Source organism: Eretmochelys imbricata, chromosome 2 (genome assembly GCF_965152235.1).
Source record: "Eretmochelys imbricata isolate rEreImb1 chromosome 2, rEreImb1.hap1, whole genome shotgun sequence".
NCBI lineage: Eukaryota > Metazoa > Chordata > Testudines > Cheloniidae > Eretmochelys > Eretmochelys imbricata.
Genome location: NC_135573.1, coordinates 244,349,698 through 244,372,327, shown reverse-complemented (window position 1 = coordinate 244,372,327; position 22,630 = coordinate 244,349,698).

The window sequence follows — 22,630 nt, the reverse complement described above, 5'->3', positions numbered from 1 at the left end:
TATGTGAAAATAGGCTCATTTTGCTTACTTTTGAAATAAAGCAATGTGCACAGAAAAATTCTCTCTCTTGTTTCAGTTCATTATGTGCTGAACTTAGAGATAAGCTGGCCCAGCAGAATTCTATTGAGCTCCACAAGGCATTACAATGTTGGCAGCATAGTTAGTTATGTTGAGCCTAGCCATCCAATGTTGTCTGTTATGGCCTTTTGTAGACTATTGCTTTAAAAGGAACAGGAAGTGGAGTAGGCCTGATTACAAGAGGAAAATAGAAAGCTGGGGTTGTGGAGGAGGAAGAGTCATGAAGCTGGGGAATTAGAAAAATGCTCTTTTGGGGCATGAAGTTCTGCGATATGTTTGGAGAATAAAACATGACATGAGTTCTGTAAAATGAGTCATGAAGAGCATTTTGAGTTGAGAACATGTAGTCTAACTAGATCCAACATATCAAACCCGCTAGAAGAACATAAAGATGTATGGAATCACAGTATAAAGATGGTATCGGAGGAAATAGCGGGGTGTCAAAGGGAATCTGGCAGGAAGAATTATGCATTAGGAATCTTACAGTCTAGATCAGGCTGATGTTTGAATCACTGAGAATAGCTAGCATTAGCTATCCTATATTTTAGTATTCTTTCATGGGCATTTTCCTGTTAAGTGTATAAATGACTGGACTCTTCTTCCAGTTTGATATGGAGTATGCTGGTATGAATTAGCTGCAAATTCAGGAACTGTTGAGTGGGGACCGGAGTGGGATTGCAAATAAATGCAAAAGAGAGCCAACACTAGTTTAGTCAAAGCCATTTGGGAATCAGCTGAAAAGGATACAAAGCTACAGCTGCAAAGTAAGGTTTAAGATGATGATTCTTAATTGGACTGATTCCAGCAATGATTTTTATTCTTAGTGAATCACATCATGTCACCAAAGAGTTAAAAATGTGATTTAAAAGTCTGAGACTAGCTGGTGGGTGTGGAAGGTTTACCTTTATTGGCAGCATGCATGTTTTGTCAGTGGAAAATAGCAAACCTTTAGATAAACACGATGGATACAATCCATTGCTTAGATGAATCATACTGTATATTTTGTGTCACTGACAAGGGAACACCCAGAGTCCTGGTTCATTAGGCATTAACTAGAAGTTAAATGCAAAATAAACTACAAATTCCATTTCTATGTTAGTTCTAAATAGATCACACACCAACTTTTAACTTTTTATTTTTGTACAGTGGCACTTATTGTAGATGCAGTAAACATATGAATTGCCATACTGGAGCAGAGCAGTGGGCCATCTAATCCACTAGCTTGTCTATGGTAGTGGCCAGTTCCAGATGCTTCAGAGGAAGGTACAAAAACCCCCTGCAATAGAACATTATGGGGTAACCTACCCTCAGAACATTCCCTCCTAACCCCCACAATTAGAAGCTGACTTATGCCTTGAAACCTGAGTTTATATCCCTTATCATTATGAAACTTTTGTTTAAAAATCTTTACTATTATAACTCTAAATATTACTATGCGTATAAATCCAATACTTTGAGGGACCAACATTCAGATATGGATTTTGAATGTCAGATATGTTGGATTCAAAATATTTATATGGCCCAGAATAAAGACACAGCTCCTTTGAGAAATTCAGATTCAGATCCAGATTATAACCACTCTAAAGTTCAGGAGATATTTGGGCACATCTCTAAGGTAAACGCTGCATAGTCTGTAACTTTCTAATTTTTCATCTTATCTGTTTCTCAGCATCCTTTTTTCCATTGGTCAAAAAGTAGTTGGGAGTTTTGCTCCTGTCATACAGGGTTACCTTCCTTCATCAGACAATGGAAGATTTTTCTTTTGGTGCCTGAGTATAAAGTTATCTCACTGATATGCAGTCTATTTCTTTCTGCTCTCTAATGGTGATTGGAAGAATTTTCTCTCACATGACTAAGTTTTGCCTCTGCAGAATACTGGGCTGCAAAATGCTAGCCCTCATTTACTGTAATAAGATTAATCACGTCACTGAGGGTGACAAAGTCAAAGGCCTTAAAAAAAAATCAAATACATTCAAGTTTTACTTCCTCACCACAATCAGATTAGATGGAAGAGGCTGTGTAGTGTTCATTTTTATAAGTGTCCCCACAAAATTTCTACCCCTTAAGACAAACTTTTGCTTAGTTTGATGGCCATGGGGGGAAATCTAAAATAATCATTTTCTTGACAAGCAGAAATTGATAATGTGATTTAAAAAATAAAGTATATTTGAAATTTAGTCATTTAATTAAAGCCCAGGATGTACAGTATTTTACTGAGTGCAAATGCAGGAAGTATTCTCTGAATGAACGACAGTAGATTGGCTGAATTTAATACTATGCAAATTTCAGGAACAACAAGTAAAAGATACAGGTGTAACCAGATAACTCTGTTATCTAAGGTAAAAAACACTTTTGGACTCCTAAATGTTCAAGAACTCTTCCCTCCCTCCTAAAATATTAATGTGTTTACAGAACCTAATATTAATGAATTATGAATTTTTTGTCTGTAATTTCAATTTTAATAGATTTTTTTTGTTTGGATTTAAACATTCTCCATTAGTGTAGCCCCTGCTAGTGCATACAAGTGAAAGTGAAATAGATTTGAAACAAAGTGAAAATGACTAATATAGGTTTTCTTCAAACTGCATAAAATGCAAACAGTAAACAAACAGTGCAAATGCTGAATACTGTGTTGACAACACCAAGTACTCAAAAATCAGGAGTTTCCCAAAGGAGACAAACAATTAAAATTTCAATTTTGTAGAAACTGCATTTTCTATAAAAAAAATTGATGGAAAATTCCTGAACAGCTCTAATAATTACAGGACTCTAGGAACTGGGTCTTTAAGAAAAACATTAAATATCATGAGATCCATGATAAAATCACGAGAGTTGGCAGCAGTTTGAATAGTAAATTGAATTTTATATAATCTTTCAGTTTTAGCAATCTAAGAGAGTTACAGTAAAGGTAAAGACAGGTACTTTTTTCTTCTATTTTTTTTTTCTTTTTAAAGCACAGCAGCACAAGATTGTAAATGGATCTCACTTTTTCATACTTGAGTAACCAAGACCAATAGCATTCTCATTCCCCCAATATTTTACTTTCCAGCTGACAGTAGCATTCATTTGAATATGCTTCTTAAAATGGCCCCGGCCTCATGAGGACCCAGTCATGTGACTTGCCTTAGAATTTCCTGCAAAACATTTGGAATTGCGGATCCTGATGACATTGTAGAAAGCACTCAGCACCTCATACAACTGGGACCTAAGGCACCAAAAGAAGAAAAGAATGCCTAATTTGTCAAGAGCTTGTGATAGTTACAGTGAAATCCTCTCATAGGTCCAAATCCTGAGAGGTGCTGAACTACGGCAATTCCCGTTGGCTAGTAAATGTGAACCACACAAGTTCAGAACCTTTGACCCATAATGAGGTTCATTTTTCCTCAAACAACAGCGTACATTTCACGATGTGAGGATGATACCTGGAACTGCAATCTGTACATTAAAATACAGTGGGGTTTTGTACCATCAACCTTGCCCTCCACAGAGTTCCATTACATCTGAGTGCACCTGTACATGGGTTCCACAGTAAATAGTTTGCATAATCCAGGATTACTACTCAGTCAACTTACAAATGTTGAAATGTGAACATCCAACAGAGATGATGCTATTATTCATCTCTGAATCACTTAACAATGAGGAAGAACAAATGGCACTATTATGTTACTTTGCAGATTCATAAACTCCACATTGTACAGCTATCTTCAATATCTTGGGCATAACCCTACGACAAGTATTACCAAGGTATTGTTTAGTGGGTGGAAGCTGTGTGTGTCTATGTGTGTGAATCAGTACTATGGCTTATAGGAAGACCTAGCTCATAAGGTAAGGCTCTGTGAGGTTGGGAAATATATCTGCCTTTGTTCCCAAATTGCTAAGTGAGATCAAGTCAGCAAAAAACACAAAACCCCCCAAACTGAAACAAAAGAGGATAAAAATTAGGTGTGCTAGAAATTCCACTTGAATGAAATGCTTTGGGAAAGTACTGACAAATGATCCCTGCTAGGGGAAATTATAGAGAACTTATTGTTTCAGTCAGTGTGTGTGGTTAAAAAAAACAAAAACAAAAAAATATAATAATTATATGAACCACACTAAGCATGTTTGACAGTCTTAGCTAAAGAACACTTAACTGGATTTACTAAAAAGCCCTGCATAAATCTGACTGGTTCTTCAGGGAAATGTTCTGCCAAACAGGGATGGAGACGCTCACAGAACTGCTTAACTGTACAAAACCTACTGAACTTTTCACATATTATGAATTTCCAAAGCATTATTAAAATTCATTTTCCTTATTTTTCCTCTCTTTTAACCCTCCTTGGAAATGCACATACAGAAATTCGATGTTAGAACGTAAATGATAGGGGGTTTGGATGTTCCCATCTTGACAATAAATCAATATGAATCAGACCTACTATGGTTATCCTATTGAAACAGGGAAAGACACTTTTTAAAAAAATTGTTATGAGATCACACAAGTGTTTTGAAAGCATCACAGAAAATAGACACCAAAAAAGTGACTAAATCATTTACAGAAAAACAGCACATACCAAATCTGGCTATGCTAAAAAATTGCTTGTCTTTTCCATGCTGAATTTTGAAAGCCCCAAACAGGCAGCTGTAAAGATACTTATTTGTCTGTTCTTGCCAGCATGTAAGGAGGAATAGAACTGATCATTGCTACAAGCTAAACTCTTGTTTTGTGGTGGGACAGAGACAATCCACTAGCTGAGGTGGCGGAAAGTAGGTTTAGCAATGCTGAATAATAAATAATTACTAACAAGTGAATGTATTGACAAGTGTAAGGTTCTTTTCTTCTCGTTGAATGTCTTCAATCAGATTGCAGCTTCCTTGAACTTATTCATTATTTGAATGTATAGAATACCGTTTTTGTAATATTACTAAAAACTTTGTCATGAACACATCATTGACAGTTTTAATGTTGAATATTTGAGCTCTGGGATAGAGGGTTTTAAGAAGTCATTGAATCACTCAGAGAGAAGTTGCATTGTAGGGAGAGGCAGCAGATAAACAGGAGTAAGGAATTTTAGAACATTTTAAATCTCTTCCTTTCTAGGCCATATAAGCCTTGCCTTAGGCATTGTTCCTAGAAAAATTAAGGATACTGTAAGATTGCACAGATGAGTGCACACAGGTTAAATTAATTTTCTATTGTCACTTTCACAATCATTGTATGTGGATGTGTGGTCCGAGTTGTAAAGAGCATAGACAGGTCCAGGGATCTTACTTTGAGTATTGGGAACCCAGTTACCCTGCTGGGTTAAGCACTGTCCCTTTCCAAACATACTGACCTCCTTCACTGATCACCAGGGCACCATGAAGAGAAATTTCCCTAGTAGAGAAAGGATAATTTTAGGGCACAATTGACTTTCCGTTGGTGTTAGGGGTTCGATGACTATTTGTGCCTTTGAAAAATCTGCCCCCTAAATGCCAAACGACATTTTAAGGCTTCATGCATATGTAACCCATGTGTGGTTGGTGTGGCATTCTGTCCCCCTGTAGTGGCACCTAGCCCAGCTAGAGATTGATAAGTCTCTACAGCAGGGATAGGCAATTATGGTTTGTCAAGGTCCAAATTTCTTGGTCAAGATATAGTCGAGGTCCAGACTCCAGAGAAAATAATAATAAACCCAACAACAACATCAATGTTAATAATAAATAATAATAATAAATAATATAATAAGTAAATAAAAAGATTTTGGGGTCCATTCAAAAGTGTCTGGTGCTCCAGATGTGGCCTGCGGTCCACCTGTTGACTACCTCTGCCTTGGGCACAGGCGCTGACTTCGTGGATGCTCCAGGTCTGGAGCACCCATGGAGAAAAATTAGCGGGTTCTCAGCACCCACCAGCAGACAAGCTCCCTCCTCTCGCCCCCACCCCCAGTGCCTCTCCCCTGCTGGCAGCCCCACTGATCACTTTTCCCCTCCCTCCTAGCACCTTCCGCGCACCGGGAACAGCTGTTTCACAGCATTCAGGTTGGCTTTGGGAGGGAGAGGGAGGAGCGGGGATGGGGCATGCTCGGGGGAGGGAGCAGAAAGAGGCAGGGAAGAGGAGGGGTGGGAAGAGGTGGGGTGCGAGCTTGGGGAAGGTATGGAGTAGGGGAGGGACCTGGGGTGAGAGGGGTCGAGCACCCCCTGGTGGAAGGGAAGTCGGTGCCTATGGCCTTGGGTAATAGCAACGTAGCTTTCAGCTCATGCAGTAGAGGCTCATACACTAAGCTTCGGGTGTCCCAGGTTTAATCCTGATGACTGGGGTCTGTCGGCGTTACACATACAGGCCTCTAGTTCTAAAATTAGAGCGGAAGGAAATTTTAAAAATGTGCTAAATTTCAGCACATTTAGCAAAAGAAGTTTAGTGAAAAATTTGTGTGAAAGCCATTCAGTATTTTCTAACCTGCTCTACCTAAAGTCAGTGCCAGCACAGATTTGTCACAGCAGCGTGGGACTCCTTACTTCAAATATGTGAATGAAGAAGTTTGAAGTTACTTGTGGTGAATATTTGTGTAAGTAAAATATCAAATGTTCAAAGGAAGTGCACACGAAAGAGGTACGAAGATGCTTGAATCAAATTCATTTTCAAATCAAAGACACACAGAACAGTTGTGGGTTTTGGTTTGGCTTGGTTCTTCACCTTGCTCTGGATTATAATTAGCAACCAAACTGTTTTCTGTGCGCACCACCTTTAAAATCCTAGCACTAGTTCACATTCAGGAAAGTGGCACTACACAAATTAGATAGAGTTTCATATTTGCAGCTCAGTTCTGCTTCAACTGAAACCACTTAGCTGGGAGCAGGATAGGGTCCTTATCCATATCAAATGTGCTTTGCTTGCACCTAAAAGATTATTTTCTGGCTAGTATCCCCATGCTGAGTCTGCAGCCTAAAAATCTAACTGTCTTTGGTGAACATAGATGTTAGCTGTCAATAAGCTACAAGACTATCTTTTCATCTGTGCCGATTGGGTGTCCGGTGTCACGGACAACCTGGTCAGCGGGTGGCTGAAGAACTGGCTAGAACAACACAAGTAGTGTGTTGTGATCGGCGCTCTCTATGTGAGGGCTGATGGACTGATCGATCAAGGTGACTATCATCTTTTCCTTGAGGTTGACATGCTGCAAGGAACAGGGGGGATTTCACTCGCAGTGTTCTGATGGGTCCTGGGTTTTAAATCAGCATCCTTGTCCTGATTTTCATAGGAAAATCCTCCCCCCTCCTCCCAAAAAAGCCATTTAGATTTGATCACATAAGAAAACACTTTTGCCTCTATAAGAGACCAAAATTGTTTGTCAAGTGCAGAAGTAGTGATGAACTGGTGTTAAGTGTTCTTCAGAGTAATACAATTTATTTCAATAGTGTTGGAAATCATCTCACAGAGACAGCAGCAGAAAATTGATTAAAATACGAAGATCAATGAGAACAACCTATAATGGAAACTGTGGGCCTGATTTTTCTCACACATATGATAGTGGCACCCCTGCGGTTTCAGGGGAGATCAGAATCCCATCTACTGCATGCAGGATACTACTTCAGGTGGTTTTGCGCTCTTTGCCCACATTCAAGCTCCTTTGGCGGCATTTTATGAGAGTTGAGATTGCAGCATCCCTCTTTAAACACAACCTAACACTAGCCAGTCCTTCACATCACAGCTACCTGTCTCTGGCAATGTGAGGAAGGATATTCTCCTTGAAAGCTTCTGACGAAACCAGTGTCCAAAATAAATGAATCAGTAGAGTGGTCACTTCAGGTTTTGTTAAACAATAAAACACTGCAGGACAGAGAGTGTCTGGTTTGCGTGCATGAGTTGGGGCAGGGAGAATCAGGATACTTCCTGTCAGGAGTACAGCCCTGCAGCTGCACCTGCTCAGTCTCCTGAAAGCCTAACAAGTCAGCTAGGCTGCTTGACTGACCGAAGAAGCCAGCAGGCAAGTTCTTAAGCCCAGCAGCAGCAGCAGCTTGCTGGCTGCTCAGTGCACATGCCCATGGATTCTCTGCCTCTCTCTGCTCCCCTCACTCCAAGCGCTGCTGCTGCTTTGCCCCTCCACTGCCCCAGCCTAGACCCTGCCCTTCATCCAGCCTTGTTCCAGTCCTGTGCCAGCCTTGCACCTGCCTCAGAACCAGCCCTACTTCTCCGCTTTCCCTGACTCCTGGCAATTCAGTTCTGGTCCTTGGTTCTGATTCCTAGCTCCGACTCTATCTTGATTCTTGGTTCTGGCATTCGGACTCTGACTTTGGTTTTGACCTTCAGCCCTGGTTCCTGGTTCTGACCCAGTCTTGCCCCTTGGTTTTGGCATTTGGATTCCAACTACTAGGCATTACTGTCTATGACCTGGTTCCCTAATACTTCCTCCTATTTTCATCCCAGTGTAGGGTCACAGTCCGTGTCCTCAGGGAATTCAAGGCACTCCCAACACTAGTGCTCAGACCTGGGTTAAGGCAACCTGCAGGCTTAGACAGGATGCAGGGCAGAGCCCATATAGCTACACCACTTTCCCCATGAGTTGCATGCCAGGGTCCCACTTTCCACCTAAAGTTGCAATGGGAGGCAGATGCCACCTCGCTCCCGGAGAGAGAGAGGAGCAAAAGGATGGAGCTCCCTAGAGCAATAAGTTTTGGAGTCAACACACTATTGAGAAGCCTGGGGAACTTTACATCTCTCAGAGATATTGTTGCAGACTGCCTGCAGACTCAGGCAGATGTCACTGCATTGATTCACATTTTCAAGCTTGTTTTCATAACAGCTAGAAATGTACTTTTCTTGTTAATGGAAGCTGAGAGTCTGACCTCATCATGTGACTCCAGGAGTTGGGGCCCTAGACACAGGCCTATAATGCCCATTCCATAATCCAGTCCTGCCAGTTCCTATAAGTGTGGAGCTGGCGTACTGTAACCCATTCGTCTCCAGAGCAGTGCAAGGTGCTCTGCTGAGGGGGAGGCAGGAGCAAGGGGCACAGAGCACGTGTGGCTGCACAGAATTTAGTGATTTACTAGTGTTAGCTCAGAAGTGACACAGTTTATCCTAACTACTTCCAGCCAGGTTAGAGTGGGACGTACAGTATTAATTCTCTGATGCCAAGATTCTAATATCCTTACTTTTGTTGTGAGTACTCCTACTGAAACTAATGAGGCTGTAAGCAGAGTCAGGGCTAGTCTACACTGGCAACGCTAAAGTACTGCCATGGCAGCGCTTTAACAGGGCTTGTGTGGTCGCGGCAGAGTGCTGGGAGAGTAGTGCTCTAAAGAACCCACCTCCCCATCTACACCGGTGCTTTCCAGCGCTGACACTTGCAGCGCTGAGGTGTGGTTTTTCACACCCCTGAGTGAGGAAATTGCAGTGGTGTAAATTGCCAGTGTAAACAAGCCCTAAGATATTAATCCACTCCACACTAGTAAAGGTGGTGTGTGAACTGAATTTGACCCATTGCCCCTTTTTGTACAGATCCCTTCTTTAAACCTCAGAAACACCCTTCCAGAATTGAAACCATTTGTCCTTTAAAAAAAAAAAGGTGTTCAAAGACTGTGTGTTAATCTCATCATCATTAAGGTAGTTAATCATTACTGTTACAAAACCTGTTCATGCTAGTCCTGAAACAAAAAGGAAGTGTTCAGTTAACATTTGCTAACATACCTTAATAGCCCCACATCACACTGTCAAATCACATTAACTAACTACCTCCCACACGAAACTTCCCTGTCTTTCCAGCACATAATAGACACATTCACCAAATTTCTCTTGCATATTCAGACATAAACCTTAACTCTGACCTCAGCAAAATTACTATGTGCATTACTGGGTAAGTGTGCAATGGGGTAAAAGTATGACAGCAAAGTTAAGATTTTGTGTTGGAATGTGACAGAGGAATTTGGTGTGTGCATTGTAGGAAGAATCAATTTCATATTTTTGCTGAAGAGGATAAACAATAATATCCTGTGAATCCTTCCTTCATGTTCCAATATAAAATGGAAGCATTTGTAAAGCTGTTAAAGAAAAATCACATCTTCAGAATGCAATGTACTCCCTATTCCAATACATGCAAATCATTGCTAAACCAAACAGCCTCAATCAAATTAATTTTATTAATGTTTCCATCACCTCTTCCTGCCCAAGCACTAAAAATTGATTCTGACATTCATTCACCATTTCACACTCAGATGTAGAGTCCTTACCCAGTCTATATTTCTATTTTAAAAGATTCAATACACTCAGATTCAATATATTTAACAACACACCACCACAGCTGAAATCCTGAGTAGCAATTTTCCCTTTGGAGATGGAAAACTATATTTTCTAAACTAAGAAGATAGTGTATTTACTTTAGAGAGCTCGGTGGGGTGTAAGCAGTGGAAAGAGAGTTGCCAATAAGTGTAGGATTTGGCAAAAGAAAAATGACAGAAAAAGAACCATTGTATAAAAAATGGTTTCAGAGTAACAGCCGTGTTAGTCTGTATTCGCAAAAAGAAAAGGAGTACTTGTGGCACCTTAGAGACTAACCAATTTATTTGAGCATAAGCTTTCGTGAACTACAGCTACTTGCATCCGATGAAGTGAGCTGTAGCTCATGAAAGCTTATGCTCAAATAAATTGGTTAGTCTCTAAGGCGCCACAAGTACTCCTTTTCTTTTTGTATTAAAAATAGCACGTTTGACAGCAAGGATCTTCAGTTCTTTGTGAAATTACACCGTTACCAGAAGCAGAAAACAATGGAAGTTTTATTAAACTTGTTTACACATGTGCATGGGCACGGGCGTGTGCACACACTCACACATACATACACTTTATTAATGGTACAAGAATAGCAGCTTTCATACACTATACTAGAATTGCACTATTGCCCTTAACACTTTGGATGAAATTCTTGCCCCACTGAAGTCAATGGGTATTTTCCATTGACTTCAGTGGGGGTCAAGATTTCACCCTTAAACCATTCCAGTATGGCTCCAGTACATGATAGATACCCAGAAGCCATAATGTATTTCCAGATACCATAAAGCCATAAATCCATATTTAATTAGAAGTGGATGAAATGCTCCAGATGATAAGATCTCTGTTCTAAAAATGAAATAAAAACTGGTCCTTTGGCTTTGTTCTCTGACTCCGGGCCATAATTTAATTAAAACTGCATATCATATGCTAAAAAAAAAAATCTCATTGACAAGTCTTAGTTGAGGAATGCAGATATCCTTGTGGTACCTGAATCTGTGCTTTCTATTTCACTGTTATATTGTTTCATATTCTCTTTCCCCTCCTCCTTACTCTCTTGTTTCTCATTAAGAAAGTGAATTTCTTGCAGATTTAATACTGTAATGCTGAAGTCTGAGTACCAGCATCCTTCTATCTTAATGGATATCTTACTTGACAGCTCTGTGAATTTTAGCTCTCTTCTTTAACAGCATATATTTGTGGGAAAAGGCTGGCATTGAATTTAAGTGCAGGGAGCTCAGGCAGGCTTGAAATGGAAACTGAGGTAAAATAACAATGATTTTTTTTTCTTATGACATTAGAGACAGAAGTAGGATTTGAACCATTAAAAAGAAAATGGAATATCAATGATGTAACTGGAAAACATGTATCACCTGTATCAATCCCCAGATTTTGAATACTCATGTTTTGTTAGACCAGTTTGTTAACTACTTTGTTATGCTCCTTTTCTAGTGAAGTCATAGCTCTTGACAATTAGATCTTGCTTTTCCTCCCAAAGGATCTGAGTGTTTTACAAACTGTGGGCAAATGTCTTCTCTTGAATCCATTATACAAAATCTCTCATAAAACTGAAGAGCTGTAAATTTAAGAGGTAGACACACAGGCACAAACAAATGTGTTCCGAGGACATCATTAGAAACCATCAATATTTACTAAGAATGTCAGAGAAACAGAAGAATTTCCTTACACTAATAGAAAGTAATGATGGTATCTCTGAGAGCTCTTGTTCTGATCACAGGGGTATACTGGAGCATCTACAGATAACAGTGAGTATTTGTAACTATAAGCTATTTAGGGCCAACACTGTGTATGTGTGAGTGGGTGTATGTGTGTACAGTAGCAGAGGTGTATAGAGAAGCTGGTACACAGCTGCCTGCCTGCCTGCAAGCTAGTGTTCTTTTGTGAGCACTAAAATTCACCTCAAATTTTAAGAGAATACTTACTACATAAAATAGAGCTTGTTACAACTTGTGTTCTCACTGTGTTTGCCAGTTGTGCGGTACTGTTACACATGAAGTCAATTCACATGGGTGTACGAAACAGCTACATATTTCATTCCAAACCTGAACTGATTCACAAATACTTGGCCTATTCTTTTTACTTGCGTATGTGCAATCAAATGGAAGTAAATTACAGAACATCTTTTACACAGGTATCTTCAAAGCAGTGCCCACATGGTATATACCTAAATAAAGGTATTTACTTTCAGAGAGCTAAATTTTCCATTCCAATCAGCACAATTAAATTGGTCAGGGTTACTGGATCAGACCCAAAGCCCACTGGAGTCAGTGGGAGTATTTACATTGACACAGTGGGCTTCAAATCAAGGGCACTGTGAGCTCCCTATAAGGGCAGAATCTCTACTGATGTTAGAGGTGCATCATACATGTAAGGAGAGCCCAAGAACGTTGAAGAGATCCACTGTCCAGGTTAGAAAGGAGCAATTAGCCTATAATTTGAGTTGTGAAGTTAGCCAGAGAATAACATGATGTGTAAGATAGAGAGGTAAATTCTGTGTTCCTATAGCTGTATGCTGACCAGTTAGAATTGCATGTACTATCCATATCTTAGATCAGAATTGGTGTTTTCAAGGTCTAATCTTGCTTCAGTGAATTCAATGGCAAAAATCCCCCGGCCTCATTTCACTCTTGCTTACATTTCTGTAAATCAGAAGAAACTCCACTGAAATCAATAGAATTATACTGATGTGAAACAAGTGCCAGTGAGAGCAGAATCAGTCTGTGTTGACTGCAATGTGAGTAGCATCATGGCTTTGGTAAGCATATGGATTTGTGTGCACAAATATAGTGAAAGCTCAACATTTGGGTGGGATGACATCAGGAAAGGAACGCAGCAACTAAGGGCTAGATTTTTAAAGGTATTTAGGTGGTTGAAGTTGCAGATAGGCACATAGTAGGATTTTCAAAAGCACAAGAGGAGTTCAGGTGCCCAGGCATAACTCCATTACTCCATGAAAAACGCCAATCAGCCACAGATCTAGCCCTTTGTGTTTAAGAAGTTGCTGTTTTCATCAGCAAAATGTCATCTTATCAATTAACTCTATGCTGGTAATTGTAGTTTTATTCTTTCCCTGCAATAAAACCCATCAGGTAGCAAATAAAACACATTTTTGATAAAAATAATTAGAATACAGTAACCATCTTACAAATCTTTCTGCCGGGATGATTTAAATAATTCTACCTTTTAAAAAATCTCCAACTCTTCATTTTTCTATGGTATGTGATTCTAGTGTTTTGCCACTGCTGTCAGTACATTCTAGCTCAGTGATATTTCCCCATGTTTTATTTTTAGTTTTATAGAACTGTCAGCAATTAGCTACTCATGAGTCTCTCTATTTTCTGCTGCTGTTAGTTTCCTTTCATGTGATGCAGCCTCCTCACCTGTATTTGATGCATATTAGTCTTCTTTACAACTGAGGTTGAAATGTCTGTTATTGACTTGACAGCCTTTTTTCTGGGCCAGTATTTGCTTCTTCAGAATTTGATTAAGAGATGATGTTAGAGTGCAGTTTCCACTTAACAGTCTCTGGGAGTGTGCCAGTGAGCACAAAATATAAGGCCTAATACTGTGAGATGGAGAGTCCCCCCCCGCCCCAAGCCTCCGAGTCACTGGGAGATGAGGGCATCCCATTCTTCAGAGAAAGCACTTAGCCCCCCTCCCCCCGCCGCACCCTCTCCCCCACCAGGGCTGGAGCCATAGCTTGCATAGATACATTCTCAGGCAGCAACCACACAAATACATAACACTTCTCTAAAGGATTGGGGCCCATTTTAGAGCACCCTCCTCCTATCTGGTCAGGTTTGTTCTTGCTGAGCCAGCTCACTCCCTGGGGTGATTCTATCTGAACGCTCACCTAGCAGTTTCCAGCTGGGCTAGTTGTTTTTATTTTAAGCCTTCTTAACAAAACAAATCAAAACCTCACCGACTCTTCCCTCAAAGCCTGTGCATGCTGAATAGTCTCTGCCCAAAGCCTGCCCCTCACACCAGAAACTTCAGCAGCCCCAAATTTCCTGGCTCTTTCCACAGAGCCTCAGTAATAAAGGACTATACAAAGTCTCCATTCTGTCCATTTGGTTTCTGGAGCAATTCCTCTAGCTCCGGCAACAGTCCATTGGGAGCACAGCCCCTAGCCCTCTTATCTTTCTGGAAGGTGTCACAGTCCCTCCCCCATGTTTCCTGCTATCATGGGGGAGGCTGAGCCTCCGCAAACAGCCTTGTGTGGCCTGCCCACGCTCCATCTCTAGGCCCCCTCCTGCTTCCCAGTGCTCTGCAGTTCTTCCCCCCATGGCCTGGGCCCTGGGCTGGAGCTAGTGGGGTTTGGCCTGCATCCAGGGACTCCGGGTGGCTGGAGCTGGTGCACATGCTGCCTGGTCGGTGCTCCAGGGCTCCCACCTGCCAGGCACTCTGAGGTTGGGGGACTCTGAGCTCTAGCAGGGGAAGGGGGACGAGAGGGGCAGGGCCTCAGGCATAAGAGAAGGGCCAGGGACTAGCCTCCCTGAGCCCGTGGTTCACCCGCTGCCCATGCCTGCTACCCTCTTTTATAAGGATCAGCTAATTAAGTTCCAGATCTTTTCTCAGGTGCAGTGGGTGAGGTGAATTAGCCAGCCAGCCAGCTGCAGACCTCTGACCCCAGAGGAATGGTATCCCTTATACCTTCACAATTGCCAACATTGAGCTAGTTAGGGCATTAGCTTGGGACTTGGTAAACCAGGGTTCAGTTCCTTGATTCACCACAGACTTCCTGTGTGACCTTGGACAAGTCAGTTAACTTCCCTGTGCCTCAGTTCTCCATTGGTAAAATGGGGATAATAGCACTTTACTACCTCTCAGGTAGTTGTGAGGCTAAATACATTAAAGGTTACGAGTGCTGAGATACTTCAGTAACAGGATCATATTTGTGCCTAGGATACATTTTGGATTAGATTTCTTTAAGCAATAGCACTGGCCATACAAACTTGCCTTGATTTCTGTAGTTCATGAATATAGAATTTATTTTGACTTCCTGTTCTACCTCCAAATAAATGGATGCCACCTTGAATTATGATGTTCCCAAAATTCAGCTTTCAGAAAACCCCAAAACTTAATTTTGTTTACATTTTGTCTTCAAAGCTTTTTACAAACATTAGAAAAGGAGTACTTGTGGCACCTTAGAGACTAACCAATTTATTTGAGCATGAGCTTTCGTGAGCTACAGCTCACTTCATCGGATGCATACCGTGGAAACTGCAGCAGACTTTATATACACACAGAGATCATGAGACAATACCTCCTCCCACCCCACTGTCCTGCTGGTAATAGCTTATCTAAAGTGATCATCAAGTTGGGCCATTTCCAGCACAAATCCAGGTTTTCTCACCCTCCACCCCCCCCACACACAAACTCACTCTCCTGCTGGTAATAGCCCATCCAAAATGACAACTCTCTACACAATGTGCATGATAATCAAGGTGGGCCATTTGGTGAGGGGGTGAGAGAACCTGGATTTGTGCAGGAAATGGCCCACCTTGATTATCATGCACATTGTGTAGAGAGTTGTCACTTTGGATGGGCTATTACCAGCAGGAGAGTGAGTTTGTGGGGGGGGGGAGGGGTGGAGGGTGAGAAAACCTGGATTTGTGCTGGAAATGGCCCAACTTGATGATCACTTTAGATAAGCTATTACCAGCAGGACAGTGGGGTGGGAGGAGGTATTGTCTCATGATCTCTGTGTGTATATAAAGTCTGCTGCAGTTTCCACGGTATGCATCCGATGAAGTGAGCTGTAGCTCACGAAAGCTCATGCTCAAATAAATTGGTTAGTCTCTAAGGTGCCACAAGTACTCCTTTTCTTTTTGAGAATACAGACTAACACGGCTGTTACTCTGAAACCTACAAACATTAGCTATTTCATCCTCACAATAACCCCCAAAGCTGGGGGATGCTGAACTAAATTATGCTCTTATATACCACCCCCTAGAAACACGTTGATTTCAGTAGGAACAGAATTTGGCCCCAGATCTGCATTTTACAAATTGGGAAACTTATGCCAGGATGGTATAGTGACAGTCTGAGGTTGCGGAAGGAATCACTGTCAGTGAGGAGAACCGAATTAAGGAGTTTTTGGACCTTTATTCAGACCACGCACCTCTATCTGAAGATTCTTCTATGCACAGGCACCGGCTTCCTCCTTGCCCCAGGGGTGCTCAACCCCCGCTCTGCCCCAGATCCCATCCCCACTCCACCCCTCCCCTCAAGCCCCCACTCTTGCCCTGCCTCTTCCTGCCCAGTTCTGCCCCCTACCCTGAGCACGCCCCATCCCCGCTCCTCCCCCAGTGTCTCCTGCATGCCGCAGAACGGCTGATCATGGCAGGCGAGAGGTGCTGGAAGGGAGGGGGAGGAGTTGATCAGCGGGGACCCTGGTGGGTGGGAGGAGCTGCGGGGGAGAGGGGAGCTGCTGGAGCACCCACAGAGTCAGCGCCTATGCTTCTATGGCTGACATTGATCAGCACTCATTGACAAACTATGTGATCTGTAGCGATACATTTACTTGCAATGTATCAGCCTCTTGATGTCTCTGTGTGACAGACTTCCACTTGAGGTGTGGTTAACAAGGGAGACAAAACTGGAACTCAAGTTCTATGGAAGGCTGTTTGCATCTGTCATTTGTTCTTGTTTTCTTTAATAAATGCCTCCTATTTAATAGGGATTGTGGTCCTATTTATCATGTCAGACATCACCGTTGAGATGGTATTTAATAGGAATGATGTAAAGACATGGCAATTCCTCAGTATTTTTTTTTCTGCATATATATTTGGGTATTCGGTAACTAACACTTATCCTTATTCTGTCTTGGCTCATTGATTTACATTTATTTTAATTTCAAATTGGTGTAGTATGCTGAAAATAATCCTTTGTTGTGGACTCATTTGCAATGTTTAGTACTTCGTGTCTTTCAATTAATTGCCTTCTTAAACCATGGGTGGGGCGGGGGGTGGGGGTTGGCCTGTCCTCACAGCTCTTTTATTGCTTTTTTACTATTTATCAACTCTCCTTCTTCTCTCACCACATTTTTAAGAAACCCATTTTTTATGATCTTGTAAGCAGGACTGAACACAATATTATCAGTGAAGTCTGGCCAGAGATTTCATTACTACTTCCTTATATTTATATTCTACATTTATAGCACTATATTGGCTTTTAAATTTAACTTTAAAATTGTCTGCACATTAAGGGACAGAAGTCCACTACTATATCAAATCCGTTTCAATATTCTCTTGCTCTGCTTCATTTCTATGCTGTCTACCATTTTTTTTTTATCATTTCTGATTGGTCTAGATTTTTCATTTTGTCTAAGATAAAATTACTTTTCCGCTTACCTACCTACTTTACAAAGAATTCAACAGGTTCATTATGGGGTTTCCCCACCTTTTCTTCTCTGGCATTAATTATGAATGCTGGAATAGAAAAACTAGAGTCTGATCTGTTATGCATATGTTATGTTCCATATCGAGAACCTAATAACTCAAGTGCACACTTGGGTGACCAGATGACTCATGGTCTTAGGGTTAAGTCACTGCACTGGAACTCAAGAGATATGCCTTCAGTTTATGGCTCTGTCATGGACCTCTTGTGTGACCTTGAGCAAGTCATTTAATCTCTCCATGCATCCATACCTCTTCTGTAAAATAGGGATAACACTTCCTTTCTCCCAGCCTTTCTCTGTGTTGTCTGCTTAGATTGTATGCTGGTCACAGTAGGAACTGTCACTTTTGCAGTGGTTATAGCATTCATGGTCCTCCACAGTTACCAGAGAGGACAAGAATGTATTGTAGGGGGTGCTTAATAAAGATGGGAACTTCACAGTAAGGGAGTTCTCTAGTCTTCTTAAAGCATGGCTCTTTGTCTTTGTCCTCACGCCATGTAACATTAGAACTGAGTGAATTCCTCTCTCTCTAAAGAAGGACTAAGGAAAATAAGAGAGTCACCAGATTGCCAGGGTCATGAGCAGTGGGGAAAGTGGAAAATCAGGGAGCAGACATGTTGTCTCGGGAGCCCATAGTGCAAATGATCTTTTAGAAAAGTCTGATTTTGACAACTCAGGCAGCTGGCTTTACTGGATCTGGAGATTTGCATGATTCTGGATGGTTTCTGGTTTCATAAAGAAAAAACAAGAATACCGTGTAAATGCCCTGATGTTTACCAAGAGTAATGCTGCTGATGTTTGAATATATCAAAGTGAAAGAGGCTTTTGGTGTTCATTTCACAGGAAGAGAGACTATTATATACGTAAGGGCCAAATTTAATAGGAGGTACCAGGAACGAGGGAAAACAATTAAGGCTTTTATTACTGCAGTTCATAGTCTTGCTGACCAGTGCAAATATGGAATTCTAAATGAAGAACTGATGAGACAGGATAGCTGTTGGTATAAGAGACACCAATTTATCAGCACAGTTTTAGTTAGACCCAGATCTCACACTAGCAAAAGCTATAACAAAAGTGAGAATGCAAGCAACCATAAAGAAACAGCAATATAACTTATGTGCTAGTAGCATAGGGGAGACAACAGTGACACAGTAAAGAGAAAAGACACAAACGTGAAAGGAGCAGGCAGACCAAGTTTACAATGTAAGAACAGTGGCAACTAGAAAGTGGGAGCCAAATAACCTTAATAAGAGGGAAGGCTGTAAAAGCTGTGAAAGATATGGCAAGACACCAACCCACAGCTGGCAACAATGTCCAGCAAGAGGCAGAATGTAGGACATGTCACAAAATGGACCATTTTGCAATAGCTCCCAGATCACCAAGAATAATGGAAACAATCCAGGAGGGACTGTTATCATCTGATGACAATGAGTCCACACTTCAAGGGCCTATATGCTCAATGGAACAGACAACACCTTGGTATTCAAGCATAAATCTGAATGGTCAAAACCTTAAATTTAAAATTGTTACTTAGGCTGTAGTAACTGCAATGCCAAAAGAAAAAAAAAATTAAATCGAGCCCTGGATGGACATCTTCAGAAACTAAATAAGATTCTACAGGGTCCTAATAATACTACGTTGGATATTTGTGGCTAGTTACTTTAGAAACTGGAGAAAGGGTGGAAAGTTCTTCAACAATTAATAATGTAATACAAGGATTGACAACTTCTCTACGAAGATTGCCAACAGTGCAATGAAAACAGTTAGAGAAAATGGAATACAATAATGGGAAAACAAAACTATACAGGAGATTTATCCAGGTCTTCATGTCTTTGCTCTCACATGCTGCATCCCTATACCTTTTGCTAGGGAAAGTCAAAGAAGAATTAAAGAGAATGGAAGATATGGGATTTATTTCCCAGATAGAAGAACCCACTTACTGGTATGCAGGGTTGGTTGTAGTATCAAAGCCCAGTGGCAAAATCTGGATTTGTGTGGACCTTACATAACTTAGGCCTGGTCTACACTATAAAGTTAGGTTGACTTAAGCCACCTTGCATCAACCTAGTTGTGCGCATGTCTAACTTAAATTTGTCTCCCACCAATATAAGTGCCCCATTACACTGCCATAGCAATGCCACCTCCCCAAGTGTCATTGAGCAATGATCCATATGTGTAGGTCGATGCAGCATGAGTGTAGATACTGCGTTGCCTAAGTCGACCCTAACAGTCCTCCAGCGCTGTCCCACAATGATTGACACTGGCTGCTCTGGTTAGGTTTGTTAACTCCACTGCCCGGGCATCATGTAGACCAGAAACTTCACATCTGGCTGGTGCCTCCAACGCTCTTGCCACTCCCCAGTGGCTGGTAGGGGAACCCAGATCCACCGCTACACTGGGTTCCGGTCTAGGGACCCTGTGACCTGCACAATACTACCTCTTGCTGCTGTTTCACTGGGCTTCTTCCTTCATATCTAGCTTCCCCCTTCGCTAAATTTGCCAGCCTCTAATGCCCTCCACTAAGAGAGTGACAGTAGCCTACTTCCCTGCAGCCTTTCCCAGCAGCAGCAGCCTCCCTCTCTGCAGCCAGCTACATGGCTTTATACAGAGCCCTCCAGTTCCTGCACAAGTGAGCCTGTTCCTCTATTTAGGCTTTCTTCTCAGCCTCCAATCTATTAAGTTAATTGTCCCATCCGGCCTCCATTAACTCCTTCCACTCCTGTGTGGGGTGGACACTTCCCCCCTCCCCCCCCTTAAAGTCCCCACAGATTTTTGAAATGCCTTTTTCTGATTATACAGCTGAGCAAGTACTCCTACCAATTTGCCATTCTTGTGTGTGATTGCCCAGCTGACCATGCCAGATACACACTCCAGATGCACTCCTGCCTGGAGTAGAGAGGAGCTATCGGATCTCCTGGGTCTGTGGGAAGAAGAGACTGTGTGGGCAAAACTCCAAACCAACCGTAGAAATGTTGACATCTACAAGCAGATTGCTCAGGGATGCAGGAGAAGGACTATGACAGGGACCAGCAGCAGTGCTGTGTGAAAGCCAAGGAACTGAGGTAGGCATATCAGAAGGCCAGGGGGGCCAAGTCACAGACCTGCTGCTTTTACAAAGAGCAGTGTGCCATACTTGGCAGAGACACCACCACGACCTCTCCCAACACTGTGCACCCATCTAAGGAGCCCAAGTCACAGACCCCCGCCATGAACAGAGAAGGGGAGGAGGAGGAGATGAAAAAGGAAAAGGAGGAGGTGTATGGGGGACAGGCGACCAGGGCGTCTAGTTGTGCTATGAGCCAGGATGAGTTTTTGACTCCACCACAGTCCAGCCAGTCCCTGCAGTTGAGCACAGGCGAGACCAAAGCAGGAGAAGGAGCCTCGGGTAAGTGTATAAATAAAATTCCTATTAAGGTTGTAACTCCCCCGACTTATCAGGACAAAGCTATCACATTTTAATTAATTTACTTTCACTAGAAGAGGTAGTGATACAACAAAGAGAGGTAGAGGGGCCTCTCTACATGCCCCCTTAGCCACATGGCCTTAGGGCCTGCACGCCTACCCCACCGCTTCACATTGGGGGAAAGCGTGAACAACCACAGCTTCACATACACACTGATCTCCGAGAGCCATGATTGATGTATGTGTAGCTACAATGGACATCAAGTTCCTTTCCCTTGTTTATTTATTAAGGGTTCCCAAGTTTTCTGAAGTTAAAAAATATTTATTATTATGTTCTTCAGATTTTTTGTTAGGTGCTGTTTTCGTTACTGAAGAGAACTCTTATTTTGAAAATTATTCATTTTTATTAGTTTACAACACATGGATTTAATTCCTGCGGGAAGTGAATGTAGTGGTCGTGTACACTCACAACACTTAGGGTCAGTGACAAACACAGTGTAATAATCACAAATGTACAGCAAGCACCACAAAATTCATAGCTGCATTGACAGTGTTATATTCAGACGTGTACACCAAGCATCACACAATTCCTATAGGCCCCAAACAGCAGGGTCAAACAGAGCACAGTTCTGCATATCAACAGATTATTAATGGCCCTTCAACTTGCATGACAACTGCCTCAACAGTGGATTTTCCCACTCAGAAATGATTTCCCACTGACCAGTAGTAATTCAGCTTTGCAAGTGTCCACAGAGTGATCACCACTTATTTCTCCACAGTCAGTGCAGCTCTCAGTTTGGTGTCCCTGTGTTGGATGGCTGGGGAAAGCTCAGCATACAGATCCAGGAATGTTGTCTTGCACACCAAAAAGTTCTTCACCCACTGCTCATCATCCCAAACCTGCATTATGATATGATCCCACCAGTCAGTGTTCATTTCTGAGGGCCAGACGTGGTGCTCCACCATCTACAACTGCTCTGTGAATGCCACCAACAACCGTGAATTGGTTCAGGCTATGTCCCACAGCAATCTGTCCTTCAAGAAATTGTCATGTTCCCTGTGGTTCTGCTGAAAACTCTGGAAATAATGGAGGATCGTGCATCCTGTGCTTGCAACACACATGACAGTTGTGCATAGAGCTATGCAGGCTCCATGCTTCTGTCACAGATGGTGGACAGCAACAAATACAGTGAGGGTTCATTGGAAACTGAAAGTAGGTGCAAAAATTATGGGATATTATGGGATGGAGAACATTGCATTATGGGAAGTTGACCTCTTGTTCCCAGTCACCCTGCACAACTCGTTTCTGTCCCACCATGCGTTGCCAAAACTATCAAAAAGACAGTGCAGAGAATGGTGATGGATTGCTCACTGGAGTACCTACCAATGTTCCCTCAAATTTTTTTCACCCATGTGTCGAATAAATTTTGTTATGTGGGGGGAGAGGGGTGGGGAGAAAACCTGGATTTGTGCTGGAAATGGCCCAACTTGATTATCATACACATTGT